This window comes from Macrobrachium rosenbergii, chromosome 22, assembly GCF_040412425.1.
Source record: "Macrobrachium rosenbergii isolate ZJJX-2024 chromosome 22, ASM4041242v1, whole genome shotgun sequence".
NCBI lineage: Eukaryota > Metazoa > Arthropoda > Malacostraca > Decapoda > Palaemonidae > Macrobrachium > Macrobrachium rosenbergii.
The window spans coordinates 39,890,891-39,915,890 of NC_089762.1; the positions used below are offsets into that span (position 1 = coordinate 39,890,891).

A 25,000-nucleotide genomic window follows, 5' to 3' on the forward strand; every position below is an offset into this window, starting at 1 on the left:
AAAATTTTCATATTCCCTTACACAGTGTCAATTGTATTAATTAGACAAATGATCCTGTAGAAAAACAGAATACCAGATACCTGTCCCCTTCCCATTCCTCTCCCCTCTCTCCCCCACCCCACCCAAAAAAAAGAAGAAAATACTTCTCGTATAAACTTGTGCATTTCTTCAGGATTCTCATTATCGTTAGCTGGGCTGCGTGGGATATATCCAGTATTACCAAAGAAGGAGAGGTGTGTGTGTGTGTACCAGCCATTGTTTTAATATTCTTTCGGTTCCTTGTCTCTTTGGGAAAGCTCTCCTTTTGTTTTTGGCTGCGGAGAGAATATAGGTTTTACTTTTGGCGATATTTTCGGGTTCTTTTGCCACATGTTTTCTTTCGTTTTTATCTCTCTCACCCTCTCTCTCTTTCTAATAATAGCCACGTGTTCATAGACATTCTTTTTACCATAATTTTTATCATTAATACTGTTGGCTTTACCATCACCATAATCGAATTTAAAATTATTATCAAACCTCACCATCACTAAGGTGCGCTTTTGATTCTGTATGGATCATTATAATTCAATATCTTTTTTAACCTTCACCATCATTACAGTGAAGTTTTGATTTTAGTGTTTTTCATTATAATTCCATATTTATTTTTTTTCATTTCCACCAACACTATGGTGACGATAGGATATATCTGTTTATTAATACTTCCATATCATCTTTAATTACACAAATTTCTGAGGCCTTTGTTAAACTGACAGGAAAGTATTTACCGGTCCCTTAACTATCTGATAAAAAAATATTTATAACATCTAACTACTTTCCAGGTCATAACATCATAATATCAGAAACGTACCAAAAACCGTCAAACACATACATAAAAATATATAAAATACTTATAAATATAAATGTAAATATAAATGTCTTTGGGTATCTCATATTATAAGACTCAGATTTTCAAGGTTTTTGAATTAATATAAAACTCGTAACTGACATTATTAGTCTCATTAAATAACGTCTGCTTTTCCACCGAGCTTAAAGGAATATCAGAGACCGTTCTGAAATCATTCTTAAGAATCGCAATTGTAGAATATGGCATATGTTTGCTATAAATGTTTATATACAATAAGCGTCGTTCCAGTAATAACCAAATCAGAAACATGAGTTAAGACTTCAACTATAAATATCGTCAAATGGGCAATACAATTAATTTATTTTCAGAACTTACAAACAGTTGTTGACCTCGACGAGGCGTCACGAAAAACAGGTGCATTAAAATTGATTGTAGTCAAACACTGTAAACTGGGTTCGGATATTATACTCTACTTGGCTAGGCAGAATGGTTTTACGCCGATTCAATATATTCTTCATATATTCTTCAATATATATATATATATATATATATATATATATATATATATATATATATATATATATATATATATATATATATATATATATATATATATACATATATACATAAATCTTTTTTTATCTCTTTATATATATATATATATATATATATATATATATATATATATATATGTACATACCTCTCATAAATCTTTTTTATCTCTTTATATATATATATATATATATATATATATATATATATATATATATATATATATATATATATATATATATAAATGTATGTATGTATGTGTATGTTCCAGCATAACTCTAAAACACATTGAGCAATTTCAACCAAACTTGGTATACATATGACTTACAATCTAGAAAAGAATACTGTGGGGGTAAGACATCACTAGCACCAAAGGGCGCCAAAGGGGTGGGGGGTGGGGAAGGCTTCCGTAAAACGAAGATGGTTATGCCCGTAGACTTAGTAAATAAACAAACTCTACGGGTTTATCATACCTCATTTCGGTATACATATGACTTACTACTTGGAAAATAATACTGTGGGGGTAAGACATCACTGGATCCAAAGGGGGTGGGGTGGAAAGGGGCCGACATGTAAAAATAACCGAAAACGACAGATATCAGTGTCTAATCCATAGTTTTCGAGGTCGCTAAACAAATAGTGACATTGCCGATAAGGAGCGAAAAATAAAATTTAAAAAGTGACAGATATTAGTGTCTAATCCCTAGTTGACGAGGTCGCTGAGATGAATAGTGACACTGCCGTGCCCTTTAAAGTCCAAGTTCAGCCCCGATAAGGGAAAAGGGTGAGAAGGGTGAAATATAAAATGTCAAAAATGCTGGGCAATGTAACTGCAGCAATTATCTTAAAAGGACAGGGAGAGAGTGAGAAAGAGAGAGAGTGAGAGGGAGACGAAGTGATGGAGAGAGTAAAGGGGTTGTTGGGGAGGAGAGAGAGAGAGAGAGAGAGAGAGAGAGAGAGAGAGAGAGAGAGAGAGAGAGAGAGAGAGAATTTATTTATCAGTTGTCATTCAGTTTTCCCGGACAGCGCCGGGTTAGTCAGCTAGTATATGTTTGATTATCCAATTTTCCATCTACTTTCCACAACAACAATACCAAGACCAAGTCATTGTACTTCGAAAAAAACACATACGGCAACGTACTCTCTCTCTCTCTCTCTCTCTCTCTCTCTCTCTCTCTCTCTCTATATATATATATATATATATATATATATATATATATATATATATATATATATATATATATATATATATATATACATATATAGATAATTCAAGTTTCCATAAACAATCTGTGCGATGCCATTCCACACTTGTCCTTCACCTTTAAGTGGTAAAAAAAAAAAAAAACTTGAGCAAAAAAAAAGGACTAAGATACTCAAAGACGACGAGAGAAAAAAAGATGATTTATAGATCGAACGGGAAAGAAGAAGAAGAGAGAGAGAGAGAGAGAGAGAGAGAGAGAGAGAGAGAGAGAGAGAGAGAGAGAGAGAGAGAGAGGTTAAAAGATCATAAGTCGATGTTGATGTCCCGGATGTTAGAGGAAAAGAGAACGACCTTTATGGACAAAACGGGGATAAAAAGATTCTCTCTCTCTCTCTCTCTCTCTCTCTCTCTTTAGATATATATGTATGTGTATATATATATATATATATATATATATATATATATATATATATATATATATATATATATATATATATATATATATATATATATATATATATATATAATATACATATATATATATATATATATATATATATATAGTGTGTACATATATACATAAATCTTTTCTCTCTCTCTCTCTCTCTCTCTCTCTCTCTCTCTCTCTCTCTCTCTCTCTCTCTCTCTCTCCGTGTGTGGTCTCGGGCGGGAAATGGGAATTTTCGTGGATTCTTTTGAAGAATTTAATCGAATTTGGTTGTCGTTGCCCTAAGATGCCTTATTTTTATGTTTTATTTTTTTTTTTTGTAAGGACGTGTTTTTGAAGCTGTTAGTCGAGCGTGATGGAAAAAAATAAACAGGAAATAAGGGAGACGTTTGGTTATGCTAATGTTGTCAGCGTCCTTATCTTATAAAGGCTGATATATCATACTTTTGTCCTTAACATATACAGGATGGTATATATATATATATATATATATATATATATATATATATATATATATATATATATATATATATATATATATATATATATATATATATACATATATATATATATATATATATATATATATATATATATATATATATATATATATATATATATATATATATATATATATATATATATATATATATATATATATATATATGCATACTTTTTTATAACAGATGTACATTATGTATTATGCATGTGCATCATATAAAGGCTGATATATGTATAATTTTTTATAGCAAATACATTATGCATTATACTTATGCATCATATAAAGGCTGATATATGTATACTTTCTGTAATGGAAATAGGTTATGGATTATACATATGCACCATATAAAGGCTGATATATGTATACTTTTTTGTAACAATTACACTATGCATTATACATATACATAATATAAAGGCTGATATATGTATGCTTTTTTATAACAAAAATACATTATGCATTATACAGATGCATCACATAATGGCTGATATAAGTTTACTTTTTATAATGGAAATACATTATGCATATGTGTCATGAAAAAGGTTGATATATGCATACTTTTTTATAATGGAAATACATCATGCATTATGCATATGTATCATACTAAGGCTGGTAAATGCACACTTTTTATTATGGAAATACATTATGGATATACGTTATACATGTATTTGTTGGTCCTCGTAGACACTGCTGAAAAGATTATAAAAATAGCAGTAATAATAGTAATAGTATATTTATAATCAATGTTTCTACTACTAATTTCCTATGCAATAATAACAATAAAGGTGAATCTACGAATGTAAGCTTTGCATAAGCATTGTAATTAGATATATGTATATAGCCCTATTTTTATTATTTTTCCAAAGAAAATAAATCCATGACAGATATTGTTTTGAAATCTTGGGGAAAGAATAGATCAATAATGCCATATAAACCATATCTTTTGATTTGAATACATATATATTTGAGAGAGAGAGAGAGAGAGAGAGAGAGAGAGAGAGAGAGAGAGAGAGGGTTAACATAAATAACATTAAAGGAAACAAGGATATTCCTGGGGACGAAGCTGTTGACAATTTTAACGGGATGGCCATAAAGGATTATAGTGAGAGAGAGAGAGAGAGAGAGAGAGAGAGAGTATTTACAAAGGAAGAATCTGACGACAGTCTTATGAGGATGACCCTGAGAGAGAGAGAGAGAGAGAGAGAGAGAGAGAGAGAGAGAGAGAGAGAGAGAGAGAGAGAGAGAGAGAGTGGTACACACAAATAACATTACAGAACCAAGAGTATTTACAAAGGAAGAATCTGACGACAGTCTTATGAGGATGACCATGAGAGAGAGAGAGAGAGAGAGAGAGAGAGAGAGAGAGAGAGAGAGAGAGAGAGAGCAAGCAGACCAGGAAACAGAAGCGCACCCGTCTGTTTGCTTACCCATTTATCTTCATCTAAAACTTAGGGAGGCTGTTGGTGGTTGCGGCGGAAGCGAGATTCTCCGCGTAAATCATGCAAGTAGTTGCCTTTGCATTTCACGCCGCAACCTAACCATTTGCAATTGCAAGCATTCCCCGCACCCCCCGCCCCAACTCCCCATTCCCGTTCGCTGCTATAATTCACGTCGAGAGAGAGAGAGAGAGAGAGAGAGAGAGAGAGAGAGAGAGAGAGAGAGAGAGAGAGAGAGAGTATAAAATAGAAATGTCATTCAAAGAAGCAGCAAGGTTAATTACGAGAGATGAAACTTACGACACTTTTTAGAGAGAGAGAGAGAGTATAAAACAGAAATGTCATTCAAAGAAGCAGCAAGGTTAATTACGAGAGACGAAGCTTACGACACTTTCTCTCTCTCTCTCTCTCTCTCTCTCTCTCTCTCTCTCTCTCTCTCTCTCTCTCTCTAGATTAAGAAAGAGGTCCTCACGAACGCACATACCAACTTACAGACTTCTTACATACAGTACAGGCAACACACGCCTTTGAATTACATAAAAACAAAAGAGAAGTCTATTAGTGAGTAAATATTAAAACAAAAGAGAAGTCTGTTAGTGAGTAAATATTAAAACTAACAGAATTCTTGCAAAATAAATGCCGAAAAGGATAACCATCAGTTAACCTGAATAAGCAAAACCACTGAATATCATGAAACAAATGGGGACTCTAAATAACTGTACGTCAGCTTCAACATAATTTCCGGAACCCCAACAGAGCAATAGACGAACAAAGACTCTCGTGTAATTATTGCAGAAGGTTTATGCTACCCTTCAGAACAGAATAAAAGCAAGTAAAAAATGCGTCGAAGTTTCTTCGACGCAATCTAGTTTTCTGCACAGCCGCTACAGCGTATAATCAAGGCCACCGAAAATATATCTATCTTTCGGTGGTCTTGGTATGATGCTGTATGAGCCACGGCCCATGAAACTTTAACCACAACCCGGTGGTGGCCTATCCTATATCGTTGCCATAAGCACGATTATGTCTAACTTTAATCTTAAATAAAATTAAAACTGCTGAGGCTAGAGGACTGCAATTTGGTATGTTTGATGATTGGAGGGTGGATGATCAACATACCCATTTGCAGCCCTGTAGCCTCAGTAGTTTTTAAAATCTGAGGGCGGAGAGAAAAAGTGCGGACAGAAAATAGTGTGGAAAGAATAAAGTGAGGACGGACAGACAAAGCCGGCACAACAGTTTTCTTTTACAGAAGGCTAAAAACATAAAAACATTAAAGAATTTTTTTCCCCTCATCAGAAAAGCAATCTTTCTCTTGGAAGGGAAAAAGACGAAAAGTTGTGAGTCGAGCAAAACATTACAGTACCCTTTAAGGATAAGATTTCGTGCCCTATAAGACTGATGGGTAAAGAATTTTCTACATAGGAAAAATACTTTATATAAAACATGACTTTCCAGGGAAGTTATCGAGATGGAAACGTAAGAAGTATTTATCGTTTGGCGCAGAGAAGATCCAGCACACACGTACATACGTACATACATTTATATATATAGTATATATATATATATATATATATATATATATATATATATATATATATATATATATATATATATATATATATATATATATATATATATCTATAGATCAAGGAAACTCGTATTATATATACAGATATATATTTATACATACAAATATATATTATATATTTACACACACACACACACACACACACACACACACACACACACACACACACACACATATATATATATATATATATATATATATATATATATATATATATATATATATATATATATATATATATATATATATATATATATATATAATACACACACATATATATGAATTATATATATATATATATTTATATATATATACATAATATATATTTATATATATGTATATAATAACGAGTTTCCTTGATTAATAATTTGATATATATGCCGTTTCCTACATGTAATTCATTAACATGTGTATATATAAATATTTAAATATGAATGCACATACAAGTGATTACCACGGATCTAGCAATTTTAGCAAAATAAGACTAAATAGATTTTAATCTAAAAATGCATTTAAACTCTTTGTCTTCAATCCAGTCCAAATTATTCACCAAGACAATGGAAATATACTCACGCGTCTCTTGGATCAAATAACAGGTTAAAATAATAATGAGAACGAATGAAAAGTCTTCATTTAACCAGGTCATGAGAGGTCAGGTGGCTTTTATAGAAAAATTATGAAAAGCAGAACCAGAATTGAAAAGTAATTGAAAATTAATTGAAAAGGGGAGAGTAATTAAAAGGAAATATTTTTGAGGCAAGAAGCAATAAAACAAACAAGACGTGAAAATTACTCTCTTGAAGACTCACTGGCATATACAGTATACTGAAGTCTTCGTCAGAATGAAACAACAGATGTCACGTTTTTGTGAAATATCTGTAATCTCGATTTATACTGATGGCATGCATCAAAAAACAATAAACAAGTAAAAAATGCGCCGAAGAATTTTCTGTACAGCCGCTACAGCGTATAATCAAGGCTACTGAAAACAGATCTATCTGTCGCTGGTCTGGGTATAATGCTGTATGAGCCGCGGCCTATGAATCTTTAACAACGGCCCGGTGGCGGCCTATCCTATGTCGTTGCCGGAAGTACGATTATGGCTAACTTTAACCTTAAATAAAATAAAAACTATCGAGGCTAAAGGGCTGCAATTTGTTATGTTTGATAACTTGCGCGGTGGATGATCAACATATCCATTTGCAGCCCTCTAACCTCAGTGGTTTTTAAGATCTGAAGGCTGACGGAAAAGTGCGGACAGAATAAAGTGCGGACGGACAGACAAAGCCGGCACAATAGTTTTTTTTTTACCGAAAAGGAAAAATACAGCATTAACCTATTAAGGAAAATATCTATACAATATATTCCCATGACTTCACATAACCTATACCTCGTATATCCATCACACACACTCTCTTTGCTGTAACACAAAACGCAAAGTGTTTTGAAAAACCACAAAATGGCAAACTAAACAAAAAAAAAAAAATCACGTCAAAATCAGACATTGTAAATTCTTTTGACCTTTTATCTACCCGCATTTCTAAAATGATTACCATTTTAATGAATGCACATAATAAAAGGAGACGAGTCATTTAATTAAAAGTTGCAGTAGGACGATGAACCCCATTTAATGGATTACGAAATAGAATGGCTGTTGATGATTGGGGATGTTTTTCATCGCTTCCCTGTGATTTAAATCTAAATATTGCCGCGCGCGTGTGTGTGTGTGTGTGTGTGTGTGTGTGTGTGTGTGTGTGTGTGAGAGAGAGAGAGAGAGAGAGAGAGAGAGAGAGAGAGAGAGAGAGAGAGAGAGAGAGAGAGAGAGAGTCCTCGACTGCTAACTTTTAGCTGAATTTTTTTTTGCATTATGTATTTTACTTAAGTGCCCATTATTTTCTGTTTACACTTTATGGAAATTACGTCTAAATGACTGCTTGATTTATAATTCTTGAATTAAGTGGGTAAAGAAGCCCAAAAACTGTATAAATATTAATTTACGAAGGATAATTATTTTGCAGGATCTGAACTGATTCCCATTCATTACATTGAAGTGTTTGAAGGATGTTTATTCAAAATCAACAAAAGAACTAAGACAAAGATAAACATTGCATGAAAGTTTTCATTTTTATAATTATTTGATTTTATGATGAACCTATGAATGACATTTTCTCTTCAAAAAAAAAAAACAAGATGCTCTTATGGTCAATTTGCATTTCAATCGGAAGGCTAGATCAGCCCTCAAGAAGATTCAGAAAAAGGGAAACTTATTCTATTTGAGGAGATTACAATCATCATCATCATAAAGACTGAGAAAGGAAACGGCATTTAAAACATGACAGAAAAAAAGGAGTAAAAGGAAACGAGAAAAAAAATACTATAAAACAAATTGCGTGAACAGCAAAGCAATGATATGGAAGACTCGCTGACTCCAGTTCTCTGTTGGGACACTTTCAGATTAATTCAATTCCCCTAATAACTGTCATACGATATGCAAGAGTTCTCGAGTTCTATATTGACCCTGACCTGACTTAACAAAGGTCGCATAGCAGGGAACCCGAGATCATAATCTGAGAAAAGAAATTTATAGAAAGGAAAGCTAAAATGACCGATTGCCATAAAAGGAATACACAAGATAGCGGATTCTGCAATGTTCTCAGTATGTAGTGAGTAATTACTTAAATATTATTTATTCCTAATGTTTTCAGTATGTGGTGAGTAATTCCTCAAGGATTATTTATTCCTAATGTTCTCAGTATTTGGTGAGTAACTCCTCAAATATTATTTATTCCTGATGTTCTTAGTAGGTGGTTAGTAAATCCTCAAATATTATTTATTTCTAATGTTCTTAGTATGTGGAGAGTAACTCCTCAAATATTATTTATTCCTGGTGTTCTTAGTATGTGGTGGGTAATTCCTCAAATATTATTTATTCCTGGTGTTCTTAGTATGTGGTGGGTAATTCCTCAAATATTAATTATTCCTAATGTTCTCAGCATGTGGTGAGTAATTCCTCAAATATTATTTATTCCCAATGTTCCCAGTATGTGGTGAGTAATTCCTCAAATATTATACATTCCTAATGTTCTCAGTATGTGGTGAGTAATTCCTCAAATATTATTTATTCCTAACGTTCTCTGTATGTGGTGAGTAACTCCTCAAATATTATTCATTTCTAATGTTCTCAGTATGAGATGAGTAATTCCTCAAACATTATTCATTCTTAATGTTCTCAGTATGTGGTGAGTAACTCCTTAAATATTATTTATTCCTGATGTTCTCAGTATCTGGTGAATAATTCCTCAAATATTATATTATTTATTCCTGATGTTCTCAGCATGTTGTGAGTAATTCCTCAAATATTATTTATTCCTAAGTAATGATTTGTTAATTAACGATTTAATTCGTTCAGATCCTTGTTGTTCGAACCAATCAATCGTCTGGGCATCAACGCCCGCGTTTTAATTTCATACCCGCCGTCGTCAAAGGCAACAAGCACTGATGCTTCGTTTGCAATTCATTTGACGAAATCAAACACTCGTCGAGAGGGGAAAAAAAGGGGGAGTGTAATATTACTCCGCCGCTTCTCATTCAAGCAGACGTTAAACTGGAAAATATATATATATAATATATATTTTCAGTGAGCAAATACTGGAGGGAGATGAGAGGAGCCAAATGACATGCAAGGGTATAAAGCTCCCCAAAACCCGCCCCACCAAAAAAACTGAAAGCTCCACTTTGAAGTCTATTCCCGTACGCCATTGAATTCAAACTCAATACATCATCCAGTGTATTTGAAAGAGTCTCAATGTATTTGAGAGTCTTCACGTGTAATTGCCCCATCCCCAGATCTTTCAGTATTTTTTTTAATATATATTTTTTTTAATCTTATGATTCATTTAGCGAGGGGAGGCGGGGCAAAAGCAATTCCGATGAATGTTATTAATTTGGAATGAAGAGGATGTTATATATATGTATATATATATATATATATATATATATATATATATATATATATATATATATATATATATATATATATATATATATATATATATATATATATATATATATATATATATATATATATATATATTTTTTTTTTTTACGGCACTTGAGATGTTGTTAAGCAGGTTCCCTGACAGATGGACTATTACAGAATAATTACACTGTAAAACAAATAATATTTTGAATGTATATATTCTATGAGGATGCTTTGAATGCATATATTCTATGAGGTATGTTAATTAGAATATGCAAATGAGACTCATCAACATTTTATAAATATCGTCCATCTATATCTTCAAACATCTCTAGGTTCCGTTATCATACGCTGGCAACTTACAGATCAAAAGTGAGCCCGATTTCGTGCGTATAATATAGCACCTTTGGGAAAAAGCTGTCAGCATTATTTATATGCGCAAAACATACAAAAGGGAATACTATTAATTTACTTGAAGGTTCAGCCAATAACTAAAACAAGTAAATAAAACTTATTTCATTCAACATACCTACAATAAAGTTGCATAGTGCCTAATGTCATTCACTTTCTTTCAAATAATCCGCCTTAATCAGTTACCAACAGTATTGCAGCGTCAGAGATTTATGGGTCAGTGTTCCGTGGAATACAAATATAAAAGTATCCTCTGCATTATGGTATGCTTAAAAATAACCATTTGCATTTGCTGAAATGTAAGTTTGTCCAGTGAATTATTTATTTAACAAAGTGAATTATTTATTTAACAAAGCTACGACCTTGTTACACTTGAAGAACGGTACAAAAGTTATATTTATTAACTGGAATACTGTGTTTGTGGAATATGTCTCATTGACATTTTCGTTGACTTAGGATAAAAACACGAAGGCCAATTCTTCCAACGTATGTATGCACTGAGAGATCAATCGGATTTTAGAAATTTAATCTATTTACCAATTCGAAGAGTGGTCTTCCATAAAAGAAATTAGCTCAGACACCAAGAAATGTAAAAAAACGAAAAACGATTTAATCCCAGTAAAATAACACAAGAAAAATAAATGCATAAACGATATATTAAATCAATGTACATCATTTGAAATAGATAAAAACTACTCTTGAAAAGTAAGACAGTGAAAATAATTGCAAAGGAGACGTTCCTTTTGGAAAATGGTAGAAGTCGTAAGATATTCAGTACTTTAAAAATATCAGTAGTGTTCTCTTATGCGCAACTGTCTCCCGTACTTTGCTGTAATTGCAAAGAAGACTTTGCTCTTGGAAAAATAGAAAACCTTGTACGACATTCAGCAATTTAAAAGAAAAATTAGAGTAGTTTTATCTTAAGCAAAATTCCTCCACATATTTTTTCCCGTGTTTCCTCCAGCGCCAGTTCCCCCATGATTCTTCCAGGGCCAGTATTTTCCCCCTTTTCTTCAAAGGCAAGCATTTTTTCCACGTGTTTCTTCCAGGGCCAGTATTTTCCCCCTATTTCTTCCAGGGCTAGTATTTTTCCCCCGTGTTTCTTCCAGTGCCAGTATTTTCCCCTATTTCTTCCAGGGCCAGTATTTTTTCCCCGTGTTTCTTTCAGGGCCAGTATTTTCACCCCTGTTCTTCCAGGGCCAATATTTTCACCCCTTTTCTTCCAGGCCCAGTATTTTTCCCCGTGTTTCTTCCAGGGCCAGTATTTCCCCCCCTGTTTCTTCCATTCCATGTTTCTTCCAGTATTGTTTTTTCCCCGTGGGCCAGTATTTTCCCCTTATTTCTTCCAGGGCCAGTATTTTTCCCCGTGTTTCTTCCAAGGCCAGTATTTTTCCCCGCGTTTCTTCCAAGGCCAGTATTTTCCCCCTATTTCTTCCAGGGCCAGTATTTTTTCCCCGTGTTTCTTCCAGGGCCGGTATTTTCATCACCCCTGTTTCTTCCAGGGCCAGTATTTTCACCCCTGTTTCTTCCATGGCCAGTATTTTTCCCCGTGTTTCTTCTAGGGCCAGTATTTTTCCCGTTTCTTCCATGACCAGTATTGTTCCCAATGTTTCCTCCAGGGCCAGTATTTTTCCCCGTGTTTCTTCTAGGGCCAGTATTTTCCCTCCTGTTTCTTCCAGAGCCAGTATTTTTCCCAGTGTTGCTTCCAGAGGTCTGATCACCAGAGCTGTAGGATTGAGGTCAAGGTATGGAATCAAGGAAGTCAGGTACAGCAGGGAGAGAAAGAGAAAGAAAGAGAGATCCACGCTAATTGGCCAAGAACTGGCTGGCTATTTGCACTCGGAATGAAGACTTGAATTGAAGCATCTTCCCCCCATCTTTTTTATATCTTCATAAATTCGGAGCAGTCCAAAAGGGGCCTCTCGCCCCAGGGGCATAAGGGTGGAAATGCAATGCAGGGACTGAAAATAATGAGGCTTATCAACGTCTCATTTCCGGGGAGTAAATGCTAATCCGAAGTCATTTGGCAAGAGGATGGAGAGAACTCGACCCAGAGATTTTAATGTGTTGGGGAGGGGAAGTTTGTCGGAGGGTTGTTGGGGAAGTTTGCTGGAGGGGGGGTTTGTTGGAGAGGTTGTTGGGGAGGTTGTTGGAGAGGTTGTTAGGGGTTTGTTGAAGAGGTTGCCGGAGGCTGTTGGAAGTTTTAAGGTGGAGGTTTGATTGGGGTTGTTGGAGTTTGTTGGAGGCTTCTTGGGGATTCTTGACGGGATTCGCCGGGAGTTGTTTGGGTTTGTTGAGGGGTTTGTTGGGAAAGTTTGTTAGGGTGTTGTTGGGGGTTTGACGGGAAAATTTGTTAGGGGTTGTTGGGGGAGGTTTGTGGGGGTAATTGGGGAGGTTTGATGGGGCTGTTAGAGAGGGTTTGTTGGGGTTGTTAGTGAGGTTGTTGGGGAGGTTTGCTGGGGAGTTTTATTAGTGTTTTTAGGGGTTTGTTGGAGGTTGTTTGGGGAGGTTTTTTCGGGAGTTTTGTTTGGGGGTTTGTTGGAGACTTTTGGTGAAAGTTCTTCAAGTATTAATAAGAAGAGATATTCGAAGAATCCTATTGGAATAGAATCAATTAATACATTATTTTAATGAACATTTACAATCCATGACTTGACGTACAGAGAATAAGGAAGAAAAAACAAGAAATGGCCACCAGATAAACAGATAATATCAAAGGCTTTACCATTAAAATGAAGAGCAAAATAATGAGACGAAATCTTCGCCTAAAACGAAATTTTAAAGCGTGACGTCCACGCCGTAGGAAGAAGAGAGAGAGAGAGAGAGAGAGAGAGAGAGAGAGAGAGAGAGAGAGAGAGAGAGAGAGAGACAAAAGACCTGGAAACATCCGACATCATCATCATAATCCTCAACACCGCTCTGCGGATCCTTTGATGATGTCCTTTTCATTTGATTTCTCTTTTTTCTTCTTTCTCAGCTTCAAAAAAAAGGGTAAAAAGAAGAAAAAGAAGAAATAATAAAAGAGGAAAAAAAGAAGCTAGAATCTGAAATCTATGAGCCTGGGTTTTGTTCGACATGCATTGCACAAGTACACAATGGTACGTTCTTCTACCCGCGCGGAGATGAATATGCCTAGGGATATTAAATAAAAGGATTTGCGCACAGAATGTGTGTCCTTTGCTCGGGAAGAATTCGCTCGCACTGGAAGAGTTTATTCTTCCCACTTTCTCCCTTTTTCCCTTTAACGTGTGAAAATCAGCTCAGAATAAAGGGTGTAAAAGATTTACATTACGAAATACAGCTACAGACACTTCTAACATTTGCATAGATTTTCGCATTGCTTAAGAAGAATTCGCTCGTACTAACAAAATTTATTCTTCCCACTTTCCCACTTTACAGTGTGAAAAGCAGCCCAAATTAAAGGGAATAACTATACAGAAAAGATATAAATAAGATAATACAGCTACAGGCATTTTTAAGAGTTTTTACAGACAGTCTCCCTGAGGATGTGCAATTAGAACCTCGAAAGTTCAAGCGAAGATGTAATACATTATTACACTAAAATAATTCACCTTGTACTTGACTCATTTATTTATATTCTTATCTATTTCTTTGATTTTTAGATTACTTAAACTTTTTTTCTTTTCTAATAACTGACCTCATCTTTCTGTATTCCCTATTTATATTCTGTCTCATTTGAAAGAAGTAAAAGACGGTAACAGGATATATGAATGAACAGATCAGTTACAAGCAAAGAAAAATACAATGGGGAAAGTAATAAATAAATATGAGGAAAACTGTTTTAGGGTAGCAAAGCGTCGCATCTTCGCTGGAACTTTTGAAGTTCCAGTTGCACAACATTCTCAGGGATGGAATTACAGATCCCCAAACCTAGCTGTGCTTTTCATGCCTAAATAACTCAGCAAATATGTCTACAGTATAACAGAAACCAGCATCAGAAATTCACTTAAAACACTGGATATTAATGTTTTACTCTCGAACTTAAAACCATTGGATCTTAATGTTTTACTCTCAAAACTTGAAACCATTGGATCTTAATATTTTACTCTCGAACTTAAAACCATTGGATCTTAATATTTTACTCTCCAACTTAAAACCATTGGATCTTAATATTTTACTCTTGAACTTAAAACCATTGGATCTTAATATTTTACTCTCGAACTTAAAACCATTGGATCTTAATGTTTTACTCTCAAAACTTGAAACCATTGGATCTTAATATTTTACTCACGAACTTAAAACCATTGGATCTTAATGTTTTACTCTCAAAACTTGAAACCATTGGATCTTAATATTTTACTCTCGAACTTAAAACCATTGGATCTTAATATTTTACTCTCCAACTTAAAACCATTGGATCTTAATATTTTACTCTCCAACTTAAAACCATTGGATCTTAATATTTTACTCTCGAACTTAAAACCACTGGATCTTAATATTTTACTCTCGAACTTGAAAGCATTGGATCTTAATGTTTTACTCTCGAACTTAAAACCATTGGATCTTAATATTTTACTCTAGAACTTGAAACCACAATGGAACTTAAAACCATTGGATCTTAATATTTTACTCTCCAACTTAAAACCATTGGATCTTAATGTTTTACTCTCGAACTCGTAACCATTGGATCTTTATATTTTACTCTCGGACTTAAAACCATTGGATCTTAATATTTTACTCTCGAACTTAAAACCATTGGATCTTAATATTTTACTCTCCAACTTAAAACCATTGGATCTTAATATTTTACTCTCAGCTTGAAACCAATGGATCATAATATTTTACTCCCACACTTACAACCATTGGAACTTAATTTTTTACTCTCGAACTTAAAACCATTGGATCTTAATATTTTACTCTCGAACTTAAAACCATTGGATCTTAATATTTTATTCTCGAACTTGAAACCACTGGATCTTAATATCTTACTCTCGAACTTAAAACCATTGGATCTTAATATTTTATTCTCGAACTTAAAACCATTGAATCTTAATGCTTTACTCTCGAACTTAAAACCATTGGATCTTAATGCTTTACTCTCGAACTTAAAACCACTGGATCTTAATATTTTACTCTCAAACTTAAAACCATTGTATCTTAATATTTTACACTCGAACTTAAAACCATTGGATCTTAATATTTTACACTGGAACTTAAAACCATTGGATCTTAATATTTTACTCTCGAACTAAAGTCACGAAGGAATACATTCCACAGAAATGAGTGATCTAATAAGAAGTTAATTAACGCAGACAATTTTAATCTTCAGTGATGACAGTCATCGTGAAAATCATGTCCTTCAAGTGCGAGAGATATAATTTCCACATTTGAAACTCAGTAATGGTGGCACTCATGAGATAATGACCAATTAAACAAATTAAGAAGGCACTAATGGTTTCAGTGATGATCTTAATACAGAAACATATTCAAATTCAAAAGAGAAATTAATAATGATAGAAGAATTACCATGAGTATTCTATCACTTTCCTCAGTCTCTCATGCTTCCCATATATTATTATTATTATTATTATTATTATTATTATTATTATTATTATTATTATTATTATTATTATTATTATTATTATTATTATTATTATTATTATTATTATTATTATTCATCTCATGAACCCTGTTCATAAGGAACAAGCCAACCACAGGGGCCGCAGTCAGGAATTTGAAGCTTCAAAAAAATATTGAATTCATTAGAAAGAAGTAACAGAAGGTAACGGAAAATACAAAAAGAAGAGATCACTTATTAAAAAAGAAAAAAATAAATGAACAAATTAATAATAAATAAATCGTCGAAAAATATAAGAAATTTATGATAATATAAAGAGAATCATTTTAGGATAGTAACAGAAAGAAGAGGTCACTTATTAAAAAAAAATTAATAACAATAATCACGCATTATGCCCACTATAAATAGGACCAAAGTTAATCACTAAATAGGATTATATCCATTTGAAATGTGATTCGAAGAGCAAGTTATTGCTTAATGCTTAGAGTGATTGATCGATAAGTCTGACTAAGACGTCGGCCCAGCGAAACATAATCAGCTCAACTGATCGTCTCAGTTCTTGGGAATCGAGTCCTCTTGAATAATTATGCGGGACTAATATGGAGGATTAGGGCAGAAGTTTGATCCAGTATTTATTAATTTTCAATATATCATATATATATATATATATATATATATATATATATATATATATATATATATATCGTATATATATGACTGCATATATATAATATTCATATACTGTATATATATACATATATATATATATATATATATATATATATATATATATATATATATATATATATATATATTTTATGTATGTATATACATATATATATATATATATATATATATATATATATATATATATATATATATATATATATATATATAATAAATGTTTATATATAAATATTTATATATATGTATATATACGTATACATGTAAAATATGCATATATATAAATATGCATATGTATATATGTGTATATATATAAATATATATATATATATATATATATATATATATATATATATATATATATATATATATATGAAATGAACACATGGAAACAAGTTTCCCACAAATAAACTTCAGACTTACCACGGAACCGAACCCCGGTCTTTCGAGGAGAGCAGTTCAGAAGTTTATTTCTGTGAACCACGTTTCCATGTGTTCGTTTCCATCATATCTCACGGCGAAAGGGTTAAGTCGAATGAAATGTTAGGAATTCGAGCGCTGGTGGGTCGGGAAGTTGGGTAAAGTTCGCTGGTATGTTGGGCCCTAGTCGCCTGCCAGGGAAAAACCTCAGGTACGCGGTACGTAGGTTCCAACCTCTTTTATGACGTTTGCGTCCGAATTGCTAATGCCCTGGCCTCTCACTCGAAAGACCTGGATTCGGTCCCTTGGTGAGTCAGAAATTTACACATATATGTATATATATATATAATAAATTTTATAAAATATTATGTTTATAAATTATATATAATAAATTTTATAAAATATTATGTTTATAAATTATATATTACATATATTATATATATCATTGAAAGACTTAAACATTGCAAGATGCCATTATGCTTGATGATGCGTCTTACAAGAAATATTAACAGGATTACCAATGCTAAATCGTGTAGGCAATCCTGAAGAGATTACACACTCAAGGATACGTTTGGCCAAGACAAAATGGTTAGTTTTATTTTAAAGTCAAGAGTATTCTCCATGTAAATATTTATATTTTACAGATGCTGAAATTCAAGATTATTCTCCATACAAATGTTTATATTTTACAGATATTGAAAGTCAAGATTATTCTCCATATAAATATTTATATTTTACAAATAGTGAAATATAAATTATTCTCCATATAAATATTTATATTTCTCAAATACTGAAAGTCAAGTTTTTCTCCATAAAAATATTTATATTTTACAAATACTGGAAGTCAAGATTATCCTCCATATAAATATTTATATTTTACAGATACTGAAATTCAAGATTATTCTCCATGTAAATATTTATATTTTACAAATACTGAAATTCAAGATTATTCTCCATATAAATATTTATATTTTACAGATACTGAAATTCAAGATTATTCTCCATGTAAATACTTATATTTTACAAATACTGAAATTCAAGATTACTCTCCTTATAAATATATATATTTTACAGATACTGAAATTCAAGATTATCCTCCATATAAATATTTATATTTTACAAATACTGAAATTCAAGATTATTCTCCATATATAAATATTTATATTTTACAGATACTTGAAGCCAAGATTATTCTCCATATAAATATTTATATTTTACAAATACTGAAAGTCGAAATTATTCTCCATATAAATATTTATATTTTACAGATACCGAAAGCCAAGATTATTCTCCATATAAATAATTATATTTGACAAATCCTGAACCTTTAAAATTAAGCCCAAGCACAACACATTCTTCGAAATTACGTTAGGACATACCTGAATATAAATCATTCTCATCCTTCGATATTAAGTAACGATACACTTGAATATAACTAATTCTCCTCCTTGGGTATTCTGAATCATCACATAACCAGTTAATACAAAATATCGCACGTATACCACACGTGTATTGTCGACTCGCGGATCGTCGCATTTTCCTCGGGGTACAAGAATAAAATGCAATAAAACTGTTTGTTTCCAAGACAGAACGGGTATGTTTTTATCCTGTTTTCCGGGTCGCTGTAGATTCAAAATATATTGACGGGGGGTGGAAATGAATTTCTGGAATATCCCCTAATGTAAGTGAATAAGAATTGCGGATGTTATTTCTTTTCATATCGCTTTTAAAATGGGTTGTTTTTTCCGGGATTATTATTTTTTTATCAGGCCTTTCTCGTGATTCTTCAGGAAATGTGATTTGGGAATTGAAAGTTTTTGAAAGTTACTTCCCAGAAAACTATTTGGAAAACTTTCACACACACACACACACAAAGGAAAAGCAGACTTTCTTTCGATTCCTCAGGAAATGTGATTCCATAAATGAAAGTTTTCGAAATTTATTTCCCAGAAATTTACTTAAAATACTTACACATACACACACACACCCATAAACACACAAAGAAAAACATGTGTGGGCGGAAATTCGCTTATCAAAATAACGATCGTTCAGTGAATATGATTCTGTGAGTGAAAGTTTTCAAAACACAGTACCCTGAAATCTACGTGAAAACCCACACACACACACACACACACACACACACACACACACACACACACACACACACACACAAAGGAAAGCCAAAACAACGAGCTAACCCATTGTCGCGATCGTGCAGTAAATGATTCTGTAAGTGAAAGTTTTCAAAACGCAACACCCTGAAATCTACGTGAAAAACTTACACACACAAACACACACATACACAAAGGATAGCCAAAACAATGAGTTAACCCATCGCTATCGTGCAGTAAATATGATTCTGTAAATAAATAAATACCCTGAAATCTAAGTGAAAAACTTACACAAACACACAAAGAAAATAAGATTCTGCAAAACGAAAGTTTTCAAAACAGAACACCCTGAAATTTACGTAAAAACCTCACACACGAGGAAAAAACAAAAGCAGGAAAACTCTCTTGCCAAAACCAACGTGTTAACGGAAAACTGCGAGTTTTCCCTGATACCTCGACTCTCAGGCAAGAAGAATTCAAGCTATGAGCAGGGAACGGGGTATATAAGGCTCGCTGGTATGTCTCTCTGACGCGTGGAAGTCACGCGGGGAGGAAAATACGACCGAATATGAGAATATAAATGTGACGGAAGAAGCATTACATTTGCTGGGTGATGTTTCTCTTATTATTTGATCTGATGTCTCGGCGCAGTATCCTCGTTGACGGGACGCGGATGATAAAATTGAATGTGAGATGTCTCTCTCTCTCTCTCTCTCTCTCTCTCTCTCTCTCTCTCTCTCTCTAAGATTTTGAGAAATGCTGTACTTGGTACGGGAAGAGTTTTACATAACTAAAGAAAACAGCCCTTTCCTACTTTTGTATTTTTCAATTTTTGTTCATCTCTCTCTGCTTTCTCTCTCTCTCTCTCTCTCTCTCTCTCTCTCTCTAAGATTTTGAAAATGCTGTACTTTACGGGAAGAGTTTACATAACTAAAGAAAACAGCCCTTTCCTACTTTTGTATTTTTCAATTTTTGTTCATCTCTCTCTCTCTCTCTCTCTCTCTCTCTCTCTCTCTCTCTCTCTCTCTCTCTAAGATTTTGAGAAATGCTGTACTTGGTACGGGAAGAGTTTTACATAACTAAAGAAAACAGCCCTTTCCTACTTTTGTATTTTTCAATTTTTGTTCATCTCTCTCTCTCTCTCTCTCTCTCTCTCTCTCTCTCTCTCTCTCTCTCTCTCTCTCTCTCTCTCTCTCTAAGATTTTGAGAAATGCTTTACTTGGTCGGGAAGAGTTTTACATAACTAAAGAAAGCAGCCCTTTCCTACTTTTGTATTTTTCAGTTTTTGTTAATCTCCCTCTCTCTCTCTCTCTCTCTCTCTCTCTCTCTCTCTCTCTCTCTCTCTCTCTCTCTCTCTCTCTCCAAGATTTTGAGAAGTGCTCTACTTGGTCGGGAAGAGTTTTACATAACTAAAGAAATCAGCCCTTTCCCACTTTTGTATTTTTCAATTTTGTTAATCTCTCTCTCTCTCTCTCTCAATGAGATTTTGAGAAATGCTTTAGTTGGTACGGGAAGAGTTTTACATAACTAAAGAAATCAGCCCTTTCCCACTTTTGTATTTTTCAATTTTTTAATTAATCTCTCTCTCTCTCTCTCTCTCTCTCTCTCTCTCTCTCTCTCTCTCTCTCTCTATGAGATTTTGAGAAATGCTTTAGTTGGTACGGGAAGAGTTTTACATAACTAAAGAAAGCAGCCCTTTCCTACTTTCGTATTTTTCAATTTTTGTTCATCTCTCTCTCTCTCTCTCTCTCTCTCTCTCTCTCTCTCTCTCTCTCTCTCTCTCTCTCTCTCTCTCTCTCTCTCTCTAAGATTTTGAGAAATGCTTTGGTCAGGAAGAGTTTTACATAACTAAAGAAAGCAGCCCTTTCCTACTTTTGTATTTTTCAGTTTTTGTTAATCTCTCTCTCTCTCTCTCTCTCTCTCTCTCTCTCTCTCTCTCTCTCTCTCTCTCTCTCTCTCTCTCTCTCTCTCTCCAAGGTTTTGAAAGTGCTCTAAAGGAAGAGTTTTACATAACTAAAGAAATCAGCCCTTTCCCACTTTTGTATTTTAATTTTTCAATCTTTTCTCTCTCTCTCTCTCTCTCTCTCTCTCTCTCTCTCTCTCTCTCTCTCTCTCTCTCTCTCTCTCTCTGAGATTTTGAGAAATGCTTTAGTTGGTACAGGAAGAGTTTTACATAACTAAAGAAAGCAGCCCTTTCCTACTTTCGTATTTTTCAGTTTTTTTTATTTATCTTCTCTCTCTCTCTCTCTCTCTCTCTCTCTCTCTCTCTCTCTGTAGGATTTTGAGAAATTCCTTACTTGGTGAGGGAACGAGTTTGACATAAACAAGGAAAGGAGACCAATTTTATTATTAGATTTTTCTGATTTTGTTAAATACTTTATTGATAAGTAAGGCGGACATGGGATTATTACTCTCCTGGTATCTTTTTTCACAATAATATAGGAAACATTTATCAATTATATAAGTACTAGAGCAAATGCTATCATCAGCAAATGCTATCATCATCATTATTCCTCAAATCTCACCGTTACCTTCCTCTATATCACTATCTTTCATTACACTCTACACAATAGCTGTCTCAAATCATCCCTTTTCTAATCCTTTACGTTATCATTCAGTGATTCTTCTCATCATATCCATTTCTGTCTGAATCTTTAATCATTTATTTCCTTTTTCCTTTTATAAAAGATATCAGCAAAACGTAAGCAGACATTGTCATGGACTGAGGCTACCTCTTTTCTGAAAAGGCTTGGCAAAAATAAAATAAAAAGAACGTCTCTCACGGAGAGAGAGAGAGAGAGAGAGAGAGAGAGAGAGAGAGAGAGAGAGAGAGAGATTGACGAAGCGAGATAATGTGGTTTTGTGAAGCTTTAGAAGATCTGAGCCGCCATGACATTTAAAGAAGAAGACTCGGGTGCTTTACTCGGCTCGACAATGTGAGAGAGAGAGAGAGAGAGAGAGAGAGAGAGAGAGAGAGAGAGAGAGAGAGAGAGAGAGAGAGAGACGAACAAATATCAATTCTGGCGGGCTAGCAGTAGCACACGCAGGCTACTTCTCTGCTAATACTGTGTTTGACTTTTAAGAAATATTTAAACCTTATGGATTGGATTGTATACTATAGAGGCCATCACAATGCAAATTATCAAAATTCCTTGTTCTGATTTTTCTTTGAATTTGAATAATATTTCTTAACTTTCATTCTATGCCATTTTAGCAATTTCAGTTTTATACACTGTCATTATAGAAGTCAAAAGGCAATATCCGCTGGAGCACAAGAAATTCAAAGAGAGAGAGAGAGAGAGAGAGAGAGAACATTTGTTCAAATTATTAGCAAGCTAATGATATTTTTCAGAATAGATTCGTTGACAGATAGCATTCTTGGATATATATTTCAAGAGTGTGGACCTCGTTTTTTTGCCTTATACCTTAAGTGACATATCTCGGCGATTATAAGGTCACAGATGTCAGGAATGAAATCGTCTAAAAACCTGAGGACAAGAAACCTGATTTCAAAAATAAGAATAAGAAATCTTCACGGCGTTATATCACAATCTCGTAATTAACGACAGCGTCCGTGTTTTATTTTTTTATTATTATTTTTTTTTTTGTGATAAGAGTTCGCGCAACCTACAGCATTTTTCTAGCCTAGCACTGAAGGTAACAAGGAAAAATAATAGGGGGCTACTGACATTATATCTTGTCAATGTTGTTGGTAAAAAAAAAAAAAAAAAAAAAAAAAAATACGATTCGCATAAAAAAAAGGTTAAGTTTCTCTCAAACATGCCTATTTATTTATGATATTGATTTTCTTCAAAGAATTATAGCTCAAATGTTTTTTTAGATCAGGAATCAAAACAATTATCAATAAAAATCAAGCAAATATTTAAAGAATAATTATCAAACAAAATCAAGCAGAAATTTAAACAATAATTATCAAACAAAAGAAAGCATAAATCTTTAAAAGGTGACTCAAAATCATTGTTACCCGTACTACGAAACAAATTCAAAACTAGCAAGATAACCAGATACCCACTGTCATTACTGTTTTAATCTCAGCCGAATCTTTCATTCCTTCGATCAAGAAATCTCCCAGAAATAAGGTCAAATAAGGCCAGAGCCTCTATCACTTTTGCTTACGTCTCCCAACAGCTGGCACAGCGGCACTGAACAACACTTCACCCTGTCGAATTCGGAAAGAGGGCTTACTTTACGGCACCAACTCTCTCTCTCTCTCTCTCTCTCTCTCTCTCTCTCTCTCTCTCTCTCTCTCTCTCTCTCGAATTTGGAAAGAGGGGTTACTTTACAACACTCGCCCCCATCCATAATTCTCCCCTCTCTCTCTCTCTCTCTCTCTCTCTCTCTCTCTCTCTCTCTCTCTCTCTCTCTCTCTCTCTCTCTCTCTCTCGAATTTGGAAAGAGGGGTTACTTTACAACACTTGCTACCGCCCCCATCCACCAATTCTCTCTCTCTCTCTCTCTCTCTCTCTCTCTCTCTCTCTCTCTCTCTCTCTCTCTCTCTCTGCTTTCGATACTGCAGCTTTATTGTCCTTGTCAGTTCCCTGTATCGATATGTTTCACAAAATTGCGAGAAGTTATTTGTTACAGAAATAATGGCGTCGATTTTATTTGCATTTATCAGCCCCTATCAAACCACGCTTCGCATATTTATTTACATATTTATTTGCAGGTGTCTGTTGTCTCGACAAAAGGAAATTCAGAATTAATTCCCAAGGATTCCGAATACGAAATATTTAACCCACCCCGCCCCCAACCCCCCGCCCCGCCCACTTCACAGTCGGTATATAAATTTCAGATTTCTTTTTTTTATTTTTAAAAATGTGTTCATTGATGTAGGTGCGTTCTTTTGGGTTAATCATGGTTCCCCTTATTTTATTTTATTTTTTTTATTTTGTCTTTAAGTTTCTATATTGATATTCCCCTAACAAAAATCTGAATTAGTATTTTCAAATGGCTTTCCAATGATTTTTTGCAGGAGGAAAAAAATCTGCCAAAACCGATTACGGAATGAACTGTTCAAGACAGAAACAGCTAGATGAGGCCCGTTAAAGACAGCGACCCCGACTGAGGATTAAACTGAAAAGAAGAAGAAGAAGAAGAAGAAGAAGAAGAAGAAGAAGAAGAAGAAGAACAAGAAGAAGAAGAAGAAGAAGAAGAAGAAGAAGAAGAAGAAGAAGAAGAAGAAGAAGAACTGATAATTCAAGGTACGTGCAACTGCCTTACATTACAGAGATGAGAACCGAGACTTATGCCAGGGAATGGAC

The 25,000-nt window shown here is 33.8% G+C and overlaps 1 long non-coding RNA gene across 1 annotated transcript in view; it reads right to left on the reverse strand.

Annotated features, from left to right (window-relative positions):
- Nucleotides 1–25,000, reverse strand: part of LOC136850396 (uncharacterized) — a 178,566-nt gene that overhangs the window by 73,373 nt on the left and 80,193 nt on the right. The window lies entirely within an intron of this gene.